This window comes from Sus scrofa, chromosome 18 (genome assembly GCF_000003025.6).
Source record: "Sus scrofa isolate TJ Tabasco breed Duroc chromosome 18, Sscrofa11.1, whole genome shotgun sequence".
NCBI classification, from domain to species: domain Eukaryota; kingdom Metazoa; phylum Chordata; class Mammalia; order Artiodactyla; family Suidae; genus Sus; species Sus scrofa.
Genome location: NC_010460.4, coordinates 39,016,147 through 39,036,353, shown reverse-complemented (window position 1 = coordinate 39,036,353; position 20,207 = coordinate 39,016,147). Strand labels below are relative to the sequence as shown.

The following is a 20,207-nucleotide window of genomic DNA, read 5'->3' as shown; positions in this document are numbered from 1 at the left end:
AATGTAGGGCAGGGATCTCTGTTCTATAAGAACTTAGAAAAGGACCTGGACACAGAGAAGTCATTCAATAAATATTTGTTGAGGGAATGAAAAAACAAATGAATAAATGAAAAATGAATTAAAATATTTATATGGCCTAACACCCAAGCCCTGTGGGAGAACACCCCCCCCAACATATATGCGATGTGTTCCTCTACCTCAAGAAGTATTATCACATACACAGTTGAAGGAACTCAGGAAAAGTAAAACGGAGTATAATCAGCACTAAAATGATGGGTATAGCCAAATGTTCGGAGTAGATCAGAATCAAAGAGAACCAAGTAGGACAGAGTTGTTGAGGAAGCCTTCGTGGAACATCACGAACCACTCCCAGAAAAGTGGAGAGAATTAAACAGACTGGAATAACAGTGGGAGGCAGGAAGGACTCATAAGTCCATGTGAAGGGCTCAGCATAAGCAAAGCCAGGGAAGTGGGGAAGAACAATCCTTACACATTTGCTGTTCAGCAAATTATGAGTAGCCCTAGCTTAACAATCCAGTGTTGAAGTTTTGAACTTCCTCCGTCAATCGTGAATCAATCAATCAATCAACCAACAATCAATGGGACATTGCGAGCCTGGTCTAATTCGCCTGGAGAGTCAGTGCAGAGAAAGCAAACTGTGGAAGGGAACATGGGGCCTTCTGGAAGACACCTGGCCAGGTAGTGCAGGAAGAGTGTAGTTGAGAGGCATGCCTTTAGTAGATGTCTTAGCATCTGCACGTAGGACATTCTGATGGGCCTTCATGAAGCCCCAACCCCAGGACATGAAAGAGAGGGAAAGACGATTTCCTATTAACAGTTAAATTTACTAAACCAATCCATGATGGGAAAAGGCAGAGTCCTCTAGAACCACTGAAATAGTTACTTTACTATTGCTTTATCAGTCATATGCAGTCCTCTAAACATGTAGTATAATATGTAATAGTGCATATATATATATAGATATGCATAATAGTACACATGTATGTTATATATGTATGTATGTATACTAGATATATAATATATATATTTTATGTAACTATAATATATATAGACATTCGATAATATATAACACATATGATACATATGGTATATAATATATAGAGGTGCAATTTATGGTATATACAGATACATTATAACATAAGTTATGTATGCAGATACATGTTATACCTATATGTCACATATCATATCATATATATATATATATATATATATATATATAGCTATATAGATCTATAGCATCAGAAATTAACAATCTGAAATTTTTTCGTAAAAAGATAGAAAATTGGAATTGGTTATATACTGCTGGCCAAGAGGGACCCACTAAATCAAGTCATCACTGTGGTGTGACCAGACTCATCCTTTGAATCAAGGATGTCATCAGGCCTTACCATGATTATGTATCCATTCTATCATTCAAGGCTCATAGAGCATCTGCTACGCACCAGGCTTATGCTAAGTGTCAGGGATTGAGTGGTGAGTGAAACAGACAGTGTGCCTGGCCCTGTGGAACCGAAGTCTAGTACCTGCAACTATTAAACACACACTGGTCAAGGAGGGTTTGAAGGGGTCTCCAAGACTAGCCACCAATTCTTGCACTGATTGTATGATCATGAAACCACCTTCTGATGACTTAAATCAGGAAAACTGTGATTTTAGAGAGTACTGACTACAGACTGGAAGCCTAATTTCTGTACCAGCTGGGCTGAGGACTAAATCATAGACCCTGACAAATGCACCACAGGAAAGCCACTCTATATGCCTCATGGGGACAAGCACACAGAGACACTTTCCTGCTGGATACACACCCTGCTTTTAAGAGAATTTTTTCCTTGAGATTTCTATCTTTTCCCCATTTACATTTTCTCACGTCTTCTTTTTTTCTTCCTCTCTGAGTCCTCCCCAAAATAAGCCTGTCTTGACTTACCTTGAGTTCATTTCGCAGACTGTCTCGTGTTAGCTCCCTGGCATCACCGCTTCTCTCTAGCTTTTGCTGGGCACCACAAGAGCCTCCGTTCCCCAGAACTGTTTTAGCCATTTGTTTCCAGGTCACACTCTGGGATATAGACATGACCTTTCAAAGACAGACAAGGAGAAACCACTTTCTCCAGTGGCAGGTCTGCCAGAGCATGAGCAGATGGCAAACATAGGATTATCAGCAGCACCTTCTAAGCAAGTTCTTGGAAAATTACCTGATTTCCTGGTGCTTCCAAAGATTCTTGAAGTTTGCAGACTCGTGCTGAGCTCCTGCAAACCATCTGCTTTGGTGCTGCAGGCAACTAAGGTCATCTGCAGCAGCTTTGTAGCCACTCAGGTGCCTCTGGATTTTATGAACTCAAGCCTAAGCTGCCCTGAGCCCTCTTCAGTCTAGTTCCCTGTGTCTAAGACATTTCTTACTTGAAATACTTCCAAAGGCTACTTTCCGATCAAACCTGAAAGGTTCAGTAGGTTTGTGTGGGAAGGACTACTCCCAGTTATTTGGGGCCGCTCCTCAATATTCTTGAACTAAATATATAATGGCCTCCCTTCAGAGAGAGGAGAGAAAACAGAAGAAAGGAGGGAAGAAATTACCTGTCTCTAGATTCCACTATTCGTGACCACAGTGCCCTTTACACTTCCTGTACTGGAGCCTCAATGACTTCGAATAATCAGAGGCTTGGAAAGAAGTCCTTTAGCCAATAGGAAAAGGACCTTTCTACCTGGCCTGATGTTGGATAATTGAGAAGCTCTCCTTGGCCTGTGGCTTGATTCAATGAGGGAGTATTAATTTGGGGTCTACTGTGTACAAGGCCCTCTGCTAGGCCTGGCAGGGAAGAGTGACATTGGTAGGAAATAGTCTTTCACTGGGGGGCTTCCATATGGCAAGGAGAAATCAAAGTTATTAACTGAGATGACACAGACAGAGGAGAATGTCATGGAGAAAAATCCATAAAAGCAAGAGCTAAGACAGTGTCAAAGAAGGTGAAATTATATTCTCATAAGAGAAATCAGATAGGTTTTTCTGGAAGACATAGATCTTAAATCATAGTCAGGTTTCCCAAAGGGTTAGGCTGGGAGCTGTTTTGGCCTGGAAAACAGGATACCAAGAGATAAGCACTGTTTTAAGAATATGGCAAACAGGCTTGCTTGGATAGGGAACAGGGACTCCATAAAGGAGTGAGATTTATAAATACATGCACTAGACGCACTTCATTGACTCCAAGGCAAGTGCTTCTCATTATCCTGGAGATAGTCAATTATAAGAGCAATTACAAAAAAAAAATATGTCCAGGCCCATATCACAGATTTAATTTAACTGATCAGGAGGCAAACCAAGACAATAGTTTTTCAAAGTACTCAGATGATTTTAATATGCAGCCAGGGTTGAGAAACACTAAGAAGATGCCATGAAATGCCCAGCACAGATCCAACTCAAGAAATGTTTGCTTTTGTCCTCTGCTGTTAATGTTGGAAAATCTGAGATATAATCCCAGGCTTCTTGGAGGACTGTCTTTTCCTTGCCCCATGTAGCCCGGAAGAGTGGACAAGACCATTTGGCACACTAGCCGAAACTTCCAGTCAGTGGGGACTTTGCAGAAGTACTGATACCTGGTCCTATCCTGACCAATTAAATCACCTTCTGGGGTAGGACCCAGGCACCAGTATTTTCCCTATTAATTATTCCACAAACATCTGGCACAAGAGCTGATCTCTGCTTCCCCATTATAACTGATTTGCAGTTCTTTATGCCACTTCAGTTTGCTCAGTATGCCTTATATTATAGCTACTTGTTTATGTTCTTTCTCCTACTGTCCTGTGAACCACCAGAGGTCAAGGCTGATGTTGTGTTTCGTAGTATTTTTGTCCATTCCCTTTCCCCTTTCAGAACCCACCAGAGTTCTAAAACACACTATATACTTAAGTCATATTAATTTAATTCATTGTCTGAGGCTGCAGATACTCATTTGAAAGGCTCCAACCTCTCCAATCTACTTTTTCGCTATTTTCCTTGTTGTTGCCATCTTTTCTTTTCTTTTGTGGTGGTTGTTTTGTTATGTCCTTTTTTCATGCGGTAGCCAAAATGATCTTTTCAAATTCAACTCCATTATTGAAGCTGGCCGGTGGGTATAATAGTACACGTACAAGAACACAATCAACATGCTTGTTAGTTATATGGTTGGTCTATTTTTGTGTGTGTGAGAAGGCCCCCACAATTTACAAAGGTTTCCAGTGATTCAAAAATGCACCTAAGGTTAAGAATCATTGTCGGGGTAGGTTGAGGCCAGATTGCAGAAGCCCCTGAGACAGGGGACTGACTCTAGGGGGTTGGAGAGTAATAGATTGGGACACTGGGTCATCACTGAAGTCCTTGAACAGAGGTACAACTGAATCAGAGACATGTTTAAGTGTACAAGCCAGAAATGCAGCGTGTGGATACAAAAGGGAGACTAAATTACTTCTGAGAGTCCTTTATTCATTTCTCAAAGGACTTATGTAATCATCTCCATTCTGTTTCCAGTTTCCTTCCTTCTATAATTTTTTTTTCTCCATTCACTTACCATGATAGCCTTATACTCATTTGAGCCTCTGTCAAAGGGCCACATTTTAGTAAATTAATTCTCTTGCTAAACATCACAGCTTGAATCCCCATCTGCTATTTTTACTAAAATATAAATGGGGGGAAAAAACCCTCTTACATTATCTGGGAGATCCACGTGGGCAGCCCGGCCCCATTAGCTGTCGTCTGCGTGGAGGTGGATTACGGGTGGGCGTGATCTTAAGGAAACAGCCCTTCGGTGGTTGTTAAACAGAAGATCAGACAGGCAGAGAGAGGGTGTCTCCCTGATCAGTAAGTATCATCACTGGTGCCCACAGCAAACAGAATTTCAATTGTCAGAGCCATCCTGGTGGAACAATAGAATACAACTGTGAATCTAATTATCTAGAAACCAAGGACATAGTTTCACTTTCCTGAATGAATTTGCATCTTTTAAAACAGTGAAGACGTTCATGGTTTTGCTGGCAGAGTCGTGTGATAGAGGGGCAAATGCCCAAAGAGGGTCTAGAGAGAAAATAAGGAAATGAGGTTAAAAGGTCAAAGGAAGCAGCTTCTGGAATCCCTCCTTTGTAGCCCACCTTCCAAATAAAACTTCGAGAAGAAAAAACACATTTAATAATTCATCTCAAAGGCAGAAGGTGAAATCTGCAGGCACCAGAAATGAAGAGCAAATCCTTAGGTAGGAAGACCGTGGGAACGAAAGCCCTGCAGAATGCACTGCCGAATGTATTGAGATGTGATATTGAGGTGCTGCGTTTTCACACTGCTGTGGGAGGTCAAGGCTGCAGGACTAGAGCACGGAACTGGGCCCCCTGAGTGAAGCCCGGAATTGGGGAGACCGCAGGGTCTGTGACTGGGAAATGGAAAATCTCCTACCCGCTGGAAAGCCAGCCATCTGTCCCAGGCTTTGTTCCAGGTCCCTCCAGATATGAGAACCTTAGGAAATAGGATCTTGGTGTAAAAGCCAAATGGAAACATGGATTGAAAATAAGACAACCCAATGGCGCCTTCAGAAGTGATCATGAAACTAGTGCCATGGAAGGAACTGTACGCATTAGCGCATCCTCAGAATTCACAAAGGTGACAGGGCCCCTGGAAGATGAACTCAGAGAGAAGGTAGGTGCCACTGAGCAGAACTGGGATGTGAGCTCCAAGGCTGACCAAGTTCGAGTTCACAGGGTTCCCCATTCCAGACCCAGTCGGTCATTCCCAAGTAGCCTCGGGAGTAAAGCAGAGCCAGATCTGGGCTAGATGGGTGGGCAGGCTCTCCAGTGACTTTACCTGTGCATCAAGGAGTGCCACAAAGACCAGGGGCCAGACAAATGAAGGTGTGCCACGGGTGTGTTCATAGGACACAAGACCACATGCATATTCGTAGGAAACTACTAGGACCACAAACCTCCCTCTCAGCCCAGCAGCAGTGATCTCTGAACAGAAGCCCCAGGATAGCACAGTTCACAGTGGAGATGTGTGCGTAGATTAACACAGATGACAAGTACCATCGTGCTTCCCCTGTTTGGAGGATTAATTGAGGACAGCTCATGTGAGAAAGGAGTGAAGAGCCTGGCTGTCAGGGCTGGCATGTTCCTCGCTGCCCAGTGATGCTTCAGAATGGAACAGAGATATATGATGGCCCCATAATTCAGGCTGCTTGAAAGACAGCAAAGAGAGAATACCTGATTTAGTGAAATTAAGAAGCTCAAGCCGGTAAAGGCAATGCTATCCCAAGCCAGCACGGCTCTCAGGATAAGCACATGGAAATATGAGTCCAGAAAGTCCTTCTCCCAAAGAAATCACCTTTTATGACAGCCATTCAGGTGCAGGTGGATTATGAAGTAGCTCATGCACTGAGGCATTTAAGAAAGTCAGAAAACCATCATATCATTAGACCCTCCACCAAGGAACTGTCAGTCAGCCTTACAGAATATCTGTGTGGCCTTACCTTAAACGTGTGGCAGAAATAATTCTTCTCTTCTCGATGGGGTCATGCAATTTGTTCAAGCCCATGGAATGTGAGCAGAAGTGATTATGCCACTTCCAGGCTGAAACCATGAAAAAGTCCCGTTAAGATTACCCTGCCAAAATAAAAAAATAAAAATAAAAAATAAAAAAGATTACCTTGCCAGTCCCTGCATTTTCAGTAGTGAGTGTGGAGGCTGTGTTGACACATCAGGGTCTTCAAAAGCAAAGCAGCCTGAATCACTCTGCATTTGGAAGTCATCTGCTACCACAGGCAGCATAAGCCCCATCTACTCTGTTACTCCAGAGACCTAATAGGCTCATCTCTGTAGCTCTGATGCTGGGACCACCACATGGGAGGACCAGGGTGGAGGCCTGGGGGGCAGCACCTGGGCGGCAGAGCTTGTTGTTCAGCTTGGAGTGATGTTGGCAGAAATAATCCTAGGCTCTGCCTCCAAGAGAAGAAAGTCAAGTGAAGCCAGTCAGGATGTGGGAGATGGTCTTGGTTGAACTCAAAGGAGGGAGCCTAGAAAACCTGGAGGAGGAGTGATGATGTGGGTGCCTCCAGAGCTGAGGTGCCAGGACATGGTATAAATTGTGCTCAGGATTGAGCTGTTCAGGTCTCAGTTTACCAGTGGGTGACACATGCCTCGGTGCCCACTCAGCAGAGGACATACTTGAGGTGAAGATTGTGCTCTAAATTCTGTCAATGGTGAGTCTTGTTACTTGAACCACAAAATGATTCTAGCAAAGGCTTCATCCTCCAGCCACTATAGAGGAAACAAGCTGATGTATGGTATTTATTAACATGTAAAATGGTGCCAAACATCACACCCCTCAAGGCACATTACCTGGTACCTTGGAAGATGATGTTGTCAGGAAAACTCTTCTTCCTAGCCTAAGCCTTACCTGAGAAGAGTAGGAGAGTGAATATAGCGGCAGCAAGTTCTGGTTCAAATCCTAACTCTTCTGAAAGGTGATTATGTGACTTCTTTCTGCTCCAATTTCCTCATCTGTCAAATGGAGATGAAAGTAACTCCTTTTTCATAAGGTCAGAACAAGAATTACATTGGATCAAGAAGAAAAGTGCTAAGCCCTATGTCTGATGCCTGAGTCTTAAATAAATGTTAGAAATCATGATTTAACCAGGATCCTTTGAAGTACTGGATAGTTATCCTACCTGCTCCCTTTCCCCCATTTTCCCATCAGAAGGCCGAAGACAGGTCCTTTCTCCCCTCTCCACACCTGCCAAGCAATTCCCGGGAACACAACTGCACCGTGGGGTCCCGCTCTGGGATGGGGCATCCGAGCTTAAGGATCTTAACTCCCTTCTCTATCTCTGCAGGCTCCAAATTTCTGACTTGCTACCGTTCTTGTCTGCTTCACACCTAGACTGGGGTGTTCAGGGGCAGGTTACCCAGAGCCCTACAGCAGCTGCTCTGTGAACGCGGGCCTCTCTTAGAGGAAGAGCGGCCAGACAGTTCTCTCCTTGGTGTCCTTTTTTGGATTCCAGAAAACTCCCCCTTCTCACATTTTTACCACTTACATTCTAATGTCTTAAATTCTATAAGGCAGGAAGGACACTGTTGTTTAGCCAAAATGTAAAAATTCCAGGCAGAAGATACATAGAAAGACTTATTGATCACATATACCTCAGTATAAATTAATTTCTCACAGATTACTTTTCTGAAAGCAGGTTAGACAAGGGGGATATATAAGAGGATGAAAAGGATCCAAATGAGAGCCCTGGGGACGGGAGGGACTGCCCTCGTGGAGGTCATCTGATGCAGTCTGCTCGGAATGGGCCATGTCCCCTAACGAGATGAACCCCCAGAGACCTGCAGGGTTCCTCGGAGTCTCACTCTAAGAAGAGACTGCTTTCAAATCCTGGGATTGCAGAGTGCTTTTTGGTTTTGTTTTTTGTGTTTGGGGGCCACACCATCGGCATATGGGGCTGCCCAGGCTAGGGGTCCACTTGGAGCTACAGCTGCCAGCCTATGCCAAAGCCACAGCAACACCAGATCTGAGCCATGTCTGTGACCTATACCACAGCTCACGGCAATGATGAATCCTTAACCCACCGAGCAAGGCCAGGGATCGAACCCACAACCTCGTAGTTCCTAGTCGGATTCGTTTTCGCGGCGCCATGACAGGAACTCCAGAGTGCATCATCTTTAAAGTGTCATCTGAAGAGCTATTCATCAGCCAATAAGAAGTAATCAGTGTGCATGTCCAGCAGGTGTGGGCTCTGGAATCAAAGGCATTTTTATTGGACACGTCCTGTCTGGGGAACTTTTGAGTACCATCAAACTTGTCAAAGGCCTACCTGCCACTCAGTTAAAGGATGTGGGATCCCCTGGCCCTGCAGATGTGCCACTGCAGCCCTTCAGGAGAGTATAATCACAGGGATAAACAACAGATGATCAAATCCAGCTAAGAATTATTCTGGCGTCATATTTTAGAAAAATTATTTTAATTTTTTTTTTTAGTTTACACATTTTAAAATAATATTGCAGAGTCCCTGTTGTGGCTCAGCAGGTTATAAACCCCACTAGTATCCATGAGGATGTGTGTCCAAACCCTGGCCTTACTCAGTGGGTGAAGGATCTGGAGTTGCTGTCAGCTGTGGTGTAGGTTGCACACAGCATTGTACAACCTACATTGTGCTGGCATTGCTGTGGCTGTGGTACAGGCTGGAGCTGCAGCTCTGATTCATCCCCTAGCCTGGGAACTTCCATATGCCATAAGTGTGGCTGTACAAAGCAAAAATAATAATATTGCAGCTCCCAAAGAAATTTAGTTTATGTGGGTTAACTTATCTCTAGAATTACCACTTTGGAAATTAAAATTAATGAATTAAAATATTTTATTAATTTATTTTAAATAACAATAATAAAAATGTTAATAAAAATAACATGTATTATGAAAAGTAATTATTTTTTCCAAAACAAAACCAAAAAAAAAAAAAAAAAAGATTGCACTGTTTCTTCACCAGTCCCCTATGATGTTATATGTGTGGCATGGTAGGAAATACATACATTTGATCTATGCCCCATCCCTGGTGCAGATCTCCTAAAACCCCTGGAATTTCCTGGGTGACAGGCATGACAGAAGCATTTTCTGTTATTCATGAAAAGCCCCTTTCAACTGTACTTGCATTTATACTCATGAGGTGACACTTGGAGGTCCCCCAGATAGCTTCAGGATGGGAGCTGGTCCCCAGAGGAACCAACCCTGACTAAAGGGTTGGAACTTTTGGCTCCACTCCCTGCCTTCTGGAGGGGCTGGAGACTGAACTCAATCCCCAGTGACCGGTGACTTAAACCAATAATGCCTGCATAATGAAATGGCCATAAAATCCCCTGAACACCAGGATTTGAAAAGCTTCCTGGTTGGTGAACACAACAAAATGGTGGGGAGTAGAGATCCAGAGGAGGGTCTGGAAGCCAGGTGTGCACCCCCACACGTCGCCCTGTGCATCTCTTCTGCTTGCTCAGTGGCATCCTCTGTAACAAACTGGTTAACATGAGCAAAGCGTCTTCTTGAGTTTTGAGAGTTGTTCTGATGAACTATCAAATGGGGGCAGGGCAGGTTGTGGGAACTTCCAAATCTGCAGTCAGCCCTATAGAAGTCAGTCACCCGGGCACCCCATTTGAGGCTGGTGTCGGAAGTGGATAGTCATGTGGGACTGAGCCCCTCACCTATGATGTCTATACCAACTCTTAGAGTCAGTGTCAGAACTGAGTTGGATTGTTGGATAACCAGTGGGTGTCAGAGAGCCAGAGGCAAGTAACATAGGCTCTGGAAAACTCTGGAATGACAGTGAAAAGCAAATAACATCTTAACACGGCTGTAAAAGGGCTTTGACCTTGTAAAGCCTCCTGGAACTGTCTCAGGGGACTCCAGGGATCCCCAGACCCCCCTGACCCCCTGAAGACCTGTGTTTTAGAGGACTGCTTTCCGTGATTGGGATGTTGTGAAACGACCCATCCCTTGACTTCTAAATCCACGGTGCAAGTCTTGAAGGTCCAAGAAAAGCTTCAAAGCCACATTTTTGTAATTAAGGACATACCTAGATTTAAGATGAAGACCCCCAGGAGTATGGAATTTGTGGAGTAATTACGGATTAGGATGGAAGAGGATGGGTGCAGGTGTCTTTGCTGAACCTCCATGTTTGTGAGTCTGGAAACCACAAGGGAAGCAGCTGAGTACCCGGCTGTGCCACTGCAGGGCCGCACACACTTGGGGAAAGTCATTACATCCTTCTAAGACTTCCTCATTTGCAAAATGGAGGTAATGTCGGGGCACTTTGCAGATGTGACCTTATTTCTTATTTAACTCACATGCATATTCTACATGCACAGACTTGCACAATCCAGAGATACAGTTACGCTTCTTTACAGATGGGAAGTTACTTGCTCAACAAAGGGCCCAGCAGACACAAAGTGACTAATTGCAATCCAGGTTTGTTGACCTGGAAGCCCACGCTTTTCCCGCTCCTGCTGGCCTGGAGAGAAGGTGTCTAGGGTCAGCAGGGAGCAGAGAGGGGGATTTGTTCTGTAAGTTTATCCAGAGCCCTGGCACATGGTGATCATGCCAGGAGTGAGTGAATACTCAGTATCTAATAACTGCATGGGGGAGGTTTATATAATGAGTGGAAAATGGGATGGTTGTCAGAGGGCCAGAGTGATGAGCAAGGCCCTCAGAGCACATCTGCAGGGTATGCAAATGCCCTCCCATCCCTCCTGGGAGGTAGAGGGATGGAGGGAGGTCTCTCCCTCTCCTTTTATTTAGATGCTGACGCCTGGCATAATTTGCGGCAAAGCCATTTTCTCTCTCACAGCTCAGTTAGGAGAATGGAGTCAGATGGTTAGCATGCTAGATTGTTCAGAGCTATGTTGAAGCAGCAGGTGACCTAGAAAAGATCTGCCCTAAGAAAAAAGTGATAACACATTGTCTCTGGATAATGATGATATTCTGCCTCTACGCAGTGTTAAGAAGTTTCAGAAATATTATGGGAAATAAGAAAGGGGTTTTTCATACAGCTGGCACCTTACTAAATAAATATATATTTCACACCTGATTCTTCAATGAGGATTCCAAATGCATTCTCATAGTGCTGTCAGAATGTCTTCCTAAATCACAAACTGATTGTTTTTCTTCTCTTATGCAAAGAATCAAGATGGACTTCTAGCTCAAGATTGTGCCTGGCTAATAGCTCTCAATACAACCTGTCCCATTTTCTCACTTTAAAAATATGGGAAAAAATGAAAACTCTCATTACTATTGAAAACCATCACAGAGAGACAACCTAAAGTCAGAATCAGAGAGGGATCGATGCTACTTATAAAGCAAATGGAGCTGCACTGAGAAACACCAAGCCAAGGAGCCCTCTGTTCCATGCGCAACACAGACTGTCAACATTTTTGAGACGGGGCACAGTGTGTGGCCTGCTCTGGCCCATCGACAGGGAGAAACTCATCCTTAAATGCTGCTGGGCTACAAGGCAAGCAGAGGATGGATGCTTTACCCTACTAACTACTTTCTAGAAAGAATATAAGTCCCAGGAAATGCGCAGTATGTAGGAGTGGACTCAGGATATAATGCTGTGTGTATACAGTCCTACAAGTGAGGAGATGGGTGTGTGAGTAGAGAGACATGTCTTGGTAAGAGTGCCCTGTTGGGAGTGGGTGGGAGTGGGTGGTCTGTGCAGGGTGTAGGGTGCGTGCATGGAGTATATGTGTGTGTGCATGTGTAAGCCTGTGGTATGTGTGATGTGTGGTATGAGTGTGGTGTGGTGCGTGTGTGTGTGTGATGTGCTGAGTGACTGTATGTGTGCATGAAGTGTATATATGTGGTGTATGTGTGTGTGTGTATGTGTGTGGTGTTTGGTTTATGCATGTGGGGGTGTGTTTGTGCATGTACCTGACTATCATAATTAAGAGTCCCCCAAAATTGGGCAATTGAAGGAGAGGGAGGTTTCCTTTGAATAAAGACCCTTCAGAAACTTGGAGTTGGCCTGGAGCTGTTTGTGCATGTTGACCTAGCCTCCCGATGCAATCAGCATGTTTATTATTGGTTTATCGTATGCTGAACCAAGAGCGGAAACAAGAGATTTTCATTTAACATATTTGCTTCTAAGCATCAAATCTGAAAAGGAATATGGTTATTTTTTGAGAAGAAGAAGAAATCTATCAAATAACTTAGATTTATAGAAGCAGAAATTATACCAAGAAGAAAGAAATAACATCTGGAAAGCTCTGAAGAAAAAGACATCTCTTAAAAAATATACTTCAATGACTAGACGAGAAAATATTGCAAGGAAATGTTTTAGTGTCGTGCAAAGAGGTAAGAAGGTGTGAGTAGGAACAATGTCTTAAGCAGAAAGGCAGGAAGAGGATGGCGAGAAAGGAACCATTGTGAGGAAAGGTAGGCACCAAAACCACACCTGAGGCAGTGGCAACCAAAAAAGGCCAATACCTGGTGCAGAAAATCCCATCAATTACTGGAAGGATGGGTTTGAGAAGCCTTTCCAGAATGCCGAGGCAAAGGATAAGAAAGTCAAAACAAAGTAAGAGGAACTAAGAATGGAAGACGGCAAAGAGTGTTCCTGGAAGAGAAACAAGCATAAATGAGAAAAAACAGAATCAAACTTATAACAGAAGATATCTTTCCTGTGCTTGAAAAGGGGGGAAAGGAGAAGAGGCTTGTGTGTGTAGGTTCCAGGAGCTCACTGCTTTTAGGCCCAATCATTGGAAAGACAACCCACCCCACCCCACTCCACTCCACCATCATTTAATCACATCTTAGCAAAGTGTTTTTATTTATTCATTCAACACATACTTATTTTAGGTGTCTGGTACTGCAAGTATAAAGGTCAAGGGAAAAGTCCTCAAAAATTCAGGCAGAACAAAACTATTTACTTACAATACCCACAGTAAACCAAATATCAGGGCATCATAAGAAGACTGTCATTTTAAGGGGAGAGTTTACGGCTTTAGGGATTTAATAAGCTGCCAAGTTACCTTTCATGCATGAAGGTAGCAAAATGACAAATGCAGGTAGGTACACAGACATTATTGAACCAAACTGGGTTCGGCTTGCCTGCCTCACAGACAAGCCAATCTGAAACAGGAGGGAAGAAGGCAGCGCACAACCCTGAAAAGAATGACATAGTAGAAAGTTCCCATTGTGGCTCAGAGATAATGAGTCTAACTAGTAGTATCCATGAGGACGAGGGTTTGATCCCTGGCCTTGCTCAGTGGGTTATGGATCCAGGGTTGCTGTGAGTTGTGCTGTAGGTTGCAGATGCAGATCAGATCCCTGGTTGCTGTGGCTGTGGCATAGGCTGGCAGCCGTATCTCTGATTTGACCCCTAGTCTGGGAACTTCCATATGCCATAGGTGCAGCCCTAAAAAACAAAAAGAAAAAAAAAAAAAAAAAGAATGACATAGTGCTAGAGGATATGACAAAAACTGGTTAGAACCAACTAGGTCCAAGATGGTGGATGATGTGACTTCCAGTGGACCTCAAGTTTCATTATATGCTCATTGTAACACATTAGCAAACTGAATGACATGCCCACAGGTGTCATGACAATTCTAAGGCCTATCATAAAAGGCCAAAAAGTGGGCAGTGGCCCAATTCCTGGAAATCCCCATCCCTTCCCAGAAATAGCTGGAATAATCTTCCCACTTATTAGCCTATGAAATTACCTAGCCCATAAAAACTCACCACCTGATACTTCAGGGCCTCTCTCCTCTGGCCTCTCACCATCTGAGACAGCCCACACTTTGTCTCTCTCTCAATAAATCTACTTCTTACCTATTACTTTGCCTCTTGATGAATTTCTTCTGTGCTGAGATGTAAAATCCTGAATTTCGGTAAGTCCTGGACCAGGTGTGTGATTTCAATTTAAAGAAAAACAGTGGGTTCAAGTCCCAGTCTGAGGTGTATGGTTTCAAATCTTCTGACACTGGCCTGAGGGGAAGGAAAGTACAGCCTTTATCGCACAGCCAAGCAGGGCCAATGAGAAGCCTGTGCTCAAAAGACCCAACCTCCGCATGGATTTTAGGCAAGAGTTTCTAAAGGCAGTGTTAGGGGAGGGGATCTCAGGAGCATGATCAGCTCACGGACCTTCTTCTGATTGGTTGGTGGTGAGGTAACAGGGTGGTGTTTCAGAATCCTAATCATCAACCTTCTGGTTCCAACCAGTCTGGAGTCTACATGTGTGTGCTCAGCACAAAGTCACCATCCTCCATCTGAGTGAGGAGTCTTAGTTCTTGCACAACAACTCAAAGATCTGTGTCAGATTGTTATGTATATCCCTTGAGGAGGAACTAGGTTTTATCACTGAACTATTGTTTCTTGATTGCTTTCCTTTTATTTCTGTGTTCCCTCATTTCCCTCATTAGTAACTGCTCCAGTCTATTCCTTGGAACTGAGGGAAAGCCTAGGAGATTAAAGGTTTTTTTTCTACAAAAGTGAAACAAGAGGGCTTTATGCACCCAAGAGGGCCCTGCAGGGTCCTGCTCAGTTTCACAGTGGTGTAAAAACCATGGCATTAGTATTGAAAGATTAAAACTATATTTAAAGGTATTCCACAAGCAGTGGACAGTTGTAGTAGAAAGAATTAGAGCCCTAAAATTGAAGAAGTCATGTACAGAAGTCCTAAAATTATTAAAATAGACATAATCATAAATAATTGGTACACGTGGGGAGTTTCTGCTGTGGCTCAGCAGGTTACAAACCTGACTGGTATCCATCAGGATTCAGGTTTGATCCCTGGCCTCCCTCAGTGGGTTAAGGATCCAGTGTTGCCGTGAGCTGTGGTGTAGGGCACAGAGGCCACTCAGATGCTGAGTTGTGGTGGCTGTGGTATAGGCCAACAGCTACAGCTCTGATTTGACCCCTAGCCTGGGAACTTCCATATGCTGCAGATGCAGCCCTAAAAAGCAAAAAATAAAAAATTTTTTAAAAAATTGTACATGTGGTTGTAAACTGAAAATAATATAACAAATATTATACTAGAAAAAAACATATAAACATATATACACTTAACAATTCTATTGGTAGAGAATTTCTCAAGGAATTATTTAAAGATGAATGGTTTCTAAACAAGGATATAATTTACTATGTTGTATATAAGATGAAAAAAATAGAATAAGAATAAAATGGTGGTGGTACTGGTTCTATAAGCAGTAACTTATGATGAAATAAAGTAGAACAATTTAGATAATGTCCATTTATAGGGTAATAAGCTGTGATATTGTTACCCTAACACGGGATTCATCTCTTGGTGTTGAGCCAAAAGATAGAACCAAGCCAAAACTGGGGAGAAGGAAGGACTTATCATTACCTGCAGCAAGTACTGAGAATACCAGGGTTCTTTCTCAAAGCAGTGGCTCCCCAACAGCAAAACTGGGGGAGTTTTAAGCTAAGGGTACATGCATATTCATGGTGGGGCTTGGGTTGTCTACAATAGTCCAAACTTGAGTTGATTTTTCAAAATCACATGGGTCAGAAAAGGTCAACATTGTCATCCCTCAAGTTCCTTCCAGCTGATCTGGAGGTTGAGTGCTTCACACTAATCTTTACCAGTGAAACAGAACTGGGAGTCTTTACTGCCCAGATACTATCTTTGCTATTGTTACTTCTCTCTTTCTTGGTAACAGTCATTTGTTTCTGTATCCTTTTGTTCCCTGAAGATTATTAATTACTGTGACCTGATCAAGGGCAAGCATTGTGGCCAGGCTTAGATCACAAAGTGGTTTCTCTTCTGGTTACAATGTTTTGTTTTGTTTTGTTTTTTTCAAAGAAAAGGTTAAAACCCAGTATTTATAGTATAATTCTATCTTAGGAAAAAATACATGCATGTAAATAGAAAACAAACTCTTAAAATCTCTACAGTTAAATATTAATACTTGTTGTATCTAGATGGCATGATTTTCTGTGCTTATTATTTTCTGTTTTATCCTGGGTTGTTTGGCTCATCTGGCCTTTCTCTTCTACAAACTGCATGTAAGAGATTTAAACAAGGCTGTGACATAATTAGATTTTCAAGGGTAGAGACAGGATTATAGGGCCAATATTCTAAGAGACAAGGTAACTGAAGCAAACCAAGGGAGAGATGAAGGCAGCCAAAAGCCTGACAGTGGCAGTGGAATGGACAAAAGTGGGAAGACTTGAGTGATTTCAAGACAAGAACTGATAAGGCTGGAGATTGGTTAGATGTGGGAGTGAGGCTGCAGATAATTACAGTGCAGTAAGAAATCATGCCTCCTCAAAGTTTAAAGATAAGGGTCAGCCAGATGGAGAGGAAGGGAAGGTCGTTTCAGCCAGAAGTATGAGTCCCATCACTTGACCTGTCTCGCAGTGGCCTTTCCCAGCCAAATTGCAAACACACTCTCCCAAGTTGTATTAGCATTTTCAAAGGGAGAGGAGAGCACCAATCCCTCTGGAACCTCTGAGCACATCGTGTCAAAGTGAATCCATCTATCCTGGCTATAGCAATCTCCAGATGGGCTGCCCAAGGGTTATTCTCTGCTGAGCATCTCATTTACACCTGAATGGAGAACTCCTGGGAGTCCTGGACCAGCCAAGCACAGCACAGTTAGAATTTCTAGGAAATTTTCATTTGACGTTAGTGACTTACAATAATAGAGAGATGTCCGCTTGCCCAGTAATAATCACTGTGACCTTCACTGGGACTGAAGGGTCCTTTCCCCAAGGACCTGCTCCAAAATACCATCCAGCAGATGGGAGCTCCTGTCACAACAGGAAGATCCATCACACTGACAGGTTCTCCCTGAGGACTCCTAGTGCCTGAGGGTTTGAACAAAGCATCCTTTTAAATGCAGGATGACGGAGGCACACATTTCTAAATGGCACAAAATAGGGTGGTGTGTAATTACCTATCTTGAGCAGACATTTGAAGTAGGAATAGGTCAATGGGACTTCCTTGTCAAATCTTCATTGAAATTCTTTATCGAAAACATTTCTTTTTTCACTTGATATATTTAATATTTCTTACTAGTTATAATTTATATCAGTGGTAATCACAATGAAAGAATGAGTGTTTCTTAGTTTGCCAAGCCCTATTGGAAATGTATCTCATTTTATCATTACAACAATCCACACAAAGAAGGTAACCCAATTTCTACAGGTATCAGAGAGGAAATTTACCCATTTGGTTGAGCCAAAACCCATCTACCTCCCACACTGAGGAGTTAGGCTTTTTTTTTTTTTTTTTAAAGAATATGCTGTTATCAAGAAAAGCCCTTTAAACATTCAGTTTGACCTCTGCCCTCAGAGTCATCCAAACCTGAGTGACTGGTTGGTTTCTCCAAAAGGAAAATTAATGTTGATTTACTTTGTATCACCTTCCATGACTAGACCTGGGATAATGGCATAACTAGCATAAAGGAAAATTTCTAAAACAGTGTGGCCATATTGCCACAGAAACAGATTCAGAAAAATAAACCTGAGAACTCTAGAGAAAGAAAACATATTACATAAGTTTTCCCTTAGAGTTTGGCAGCCTTTGTTCATAGTTGGATATAAACTCATTTAGTTCTACCAATAAGCCCACACAACTTTACTTCCTGACATCTGTTCTCTCCTCCCAAGATCTGGAAGATTTCTTTCTTCTGATAAGTGTAAAACATTTGTGGGGATAAGATGTGTTCAGAAAGGGAGAGGAAGCAAACAGCCTAATCCAATGGTTCCTGGGTGGGGGGAACCCAGAAAGCGAGATTTTTTTTCTAAACCACTCTTTCAAAGTTTTTCTTACCCAGGTGGTTCTGGAAGAAAGTTTTGAGAACCTCAGGTTGGTTATTATTGGTGGCAGTACGCACATGGTGGTTAGGAAAATGGCATCACAGTGTCCAGAATCAAATCCCAGCTCTTTGTGTCACCAGCTGGGTGAAAGTGGCAAGTCAATGAACTAAGGTTGGTTTGATAATAACATGGGTAAATTAATGAGATAATGCATAGATGCAAAGTGCTTAGCACCATGTCCTTATTAAGGTAAGTCATCAATAAATGGAAGTAATTATTATCATTATATTATATGAAAAGTTAGATAATAATATAGTATGCAGTGAAGTTCTCATTTTATTGGACGGAAATAAACATAAATCCCTGTATCTGTTGCCTGTGGGGTTAGATGAGAGAAATGTTTAATGGTAATAAACATCATGTGTTATCAAACTACCTACATTAATAATCCATTTAAATTCCATGTTCAAAAGGAATGAAAAAGAGAAGGGACCTCTAAAAGAGAGAGGACCTCTAAAACCTTTCTCAGCACAAAGAACAGAGCTCTCAGAACAGTAAACTGCTAACTGCCACCAAAGTGACTTGGTGAAAGTAGATACAACTTTCAAAACTATTCCTGAAACCACTCATATTCCAAAGAGAGAATATACTTCTAAGACAAAAACTTAGTAATTAAGACAAACTTAGTAATAAAGCCAAAACAGGACATCACAATATGTGTCATGACATCCATAAGAACACTTTTGGAGAATTTACTATGTCCCATCAACTGTGCCAAATCCTGTACTGGAATTAGTTCATTCTATCCTGGCAACCACCCTAGGATAGGTGTTGGTTTGGTCTTCACCTGCAGCTGAGGGAACTGAGGAGAAAGAGACTAAGTAATTTAGCTAGGCGGCACACCTCTGGACAGTGGAACCAGGGTAAGCCCAGGATAACACATCCCGGAGCCTGTGCTCACAATCAGATCCCTCACACAGAACTGCCCATGTCGTCAAGAAAATAGCAGGGTCCCAGAATGTGGGCGATACCCAGAGGAGAGACCGTTTAGTGCACTCTGCCAGATAATTGTTGTCACCAGCTTGTTAATAAAAAGGAAGTAGGTCAAGAGAATGAGAAGACAAGTCACAGACTAGAAGAAAATATTTTCAAAAGACACATCCAATAAAGCACTGTTAACCAAAACATACAAAGAACTCTTAAAACTTGAGTAAGAAAACAAACAACTCTATTTTTAAATTGTGCAAAAGACCTGAATAGACACCTCGCCAACGAAGATATACAGATGGCAGACAGGCATGTGGAAAGATGCCCCACATATGTCATTAAGGAACTGCAACTTAAAACAACAATAAGATACTGCTACATACCTATTACAATGGCCAGAATCCAGATCACAGACAACATCAAATGCTAGTGAAGATGTGGAATAACAGGAATTCTGATTCATTGCTGGTGGGAATACAAAATGGTACAGCCACTTTTGATGACAGTTGCGGCAGTTTCTTACAAAACTAAACATACTCTTACCACACAATCCAGCAATTGCATGCCTCAATATTTACCCAAAGGAGCTGAAAATTTATGTCTACACAAAAACCTGCATGTGAATTTTTATAACAGCTTTATTCATAATTGTCAAAATTTGAAAGCATCCAAAATGTCCCTCAGTAGGTGAATGGATAAATAAACTATGGCACATCTATACAGTGTCACATTACTCAGTGCTAAAAAGAAGTGGGCTATCAAGCTATAAAAAGACAGAGGAAACTTAAATGCATATTACTAAGTGAAAGAAGCCAATCTGAAAAGGCTATATAGTGTATGAATTCAATTATATGACATCTTGGAGCAGATAAAAGTATTCTGTACTAAAATTAAACTGGACATAGTAAAAAGATCAGTGGTTTCCAAG

General features: G+C 42.5%; 2 protein-coding genes across 16 annotated transcripts in view; one reads left to right on the top strand and one right to left on the bottom strand.

Moving 5' to 3' along the window:
• DPY19L1 (dpy-19 like 1) overlaps positions 1-20,207 on the bottom strand; it is a 282,848-nt gene that overhangs the window by 47,837 nt on the left and 214,804 nt on the right. For 12 of the 15 annotated variants that reach the window (XM_021079309.1, XM_021079319.1, XM_021079314.1 and 9 more), the window contains 5 exons: positions 19,663-19,744; positions 14,339-14,494; positions 7,424-7,527; positions 6,498-6,630; positions 4,695-4,901 (listed from right to left, as the gene is read on the bottom strand). The gene's annotated coding sequence lies outside the window, so the exon portion shown is untranslated. Of the gene's footprint in view, positions 1-4,694; positions 4,902-6,497; positions 6,631-7,423; positions 7,528-8,595; positions 8,763-14,338; positions 14,495-19,662; positions 19,745-20,207 lie in introns of all 15 variants that reach the window. The other 3 variants (XM_021079320.1, XM_021079323.1, XM_021079315.1) reach the window with 2 other exon arrangements.
• The window catches only part of NPSR1 (neuropeptide S receptor 1), a 270,293-nt gene that overhangs the window by 176,438 nt on the left and 73,648 nt on the right, over positions 1-20,207 (top strand).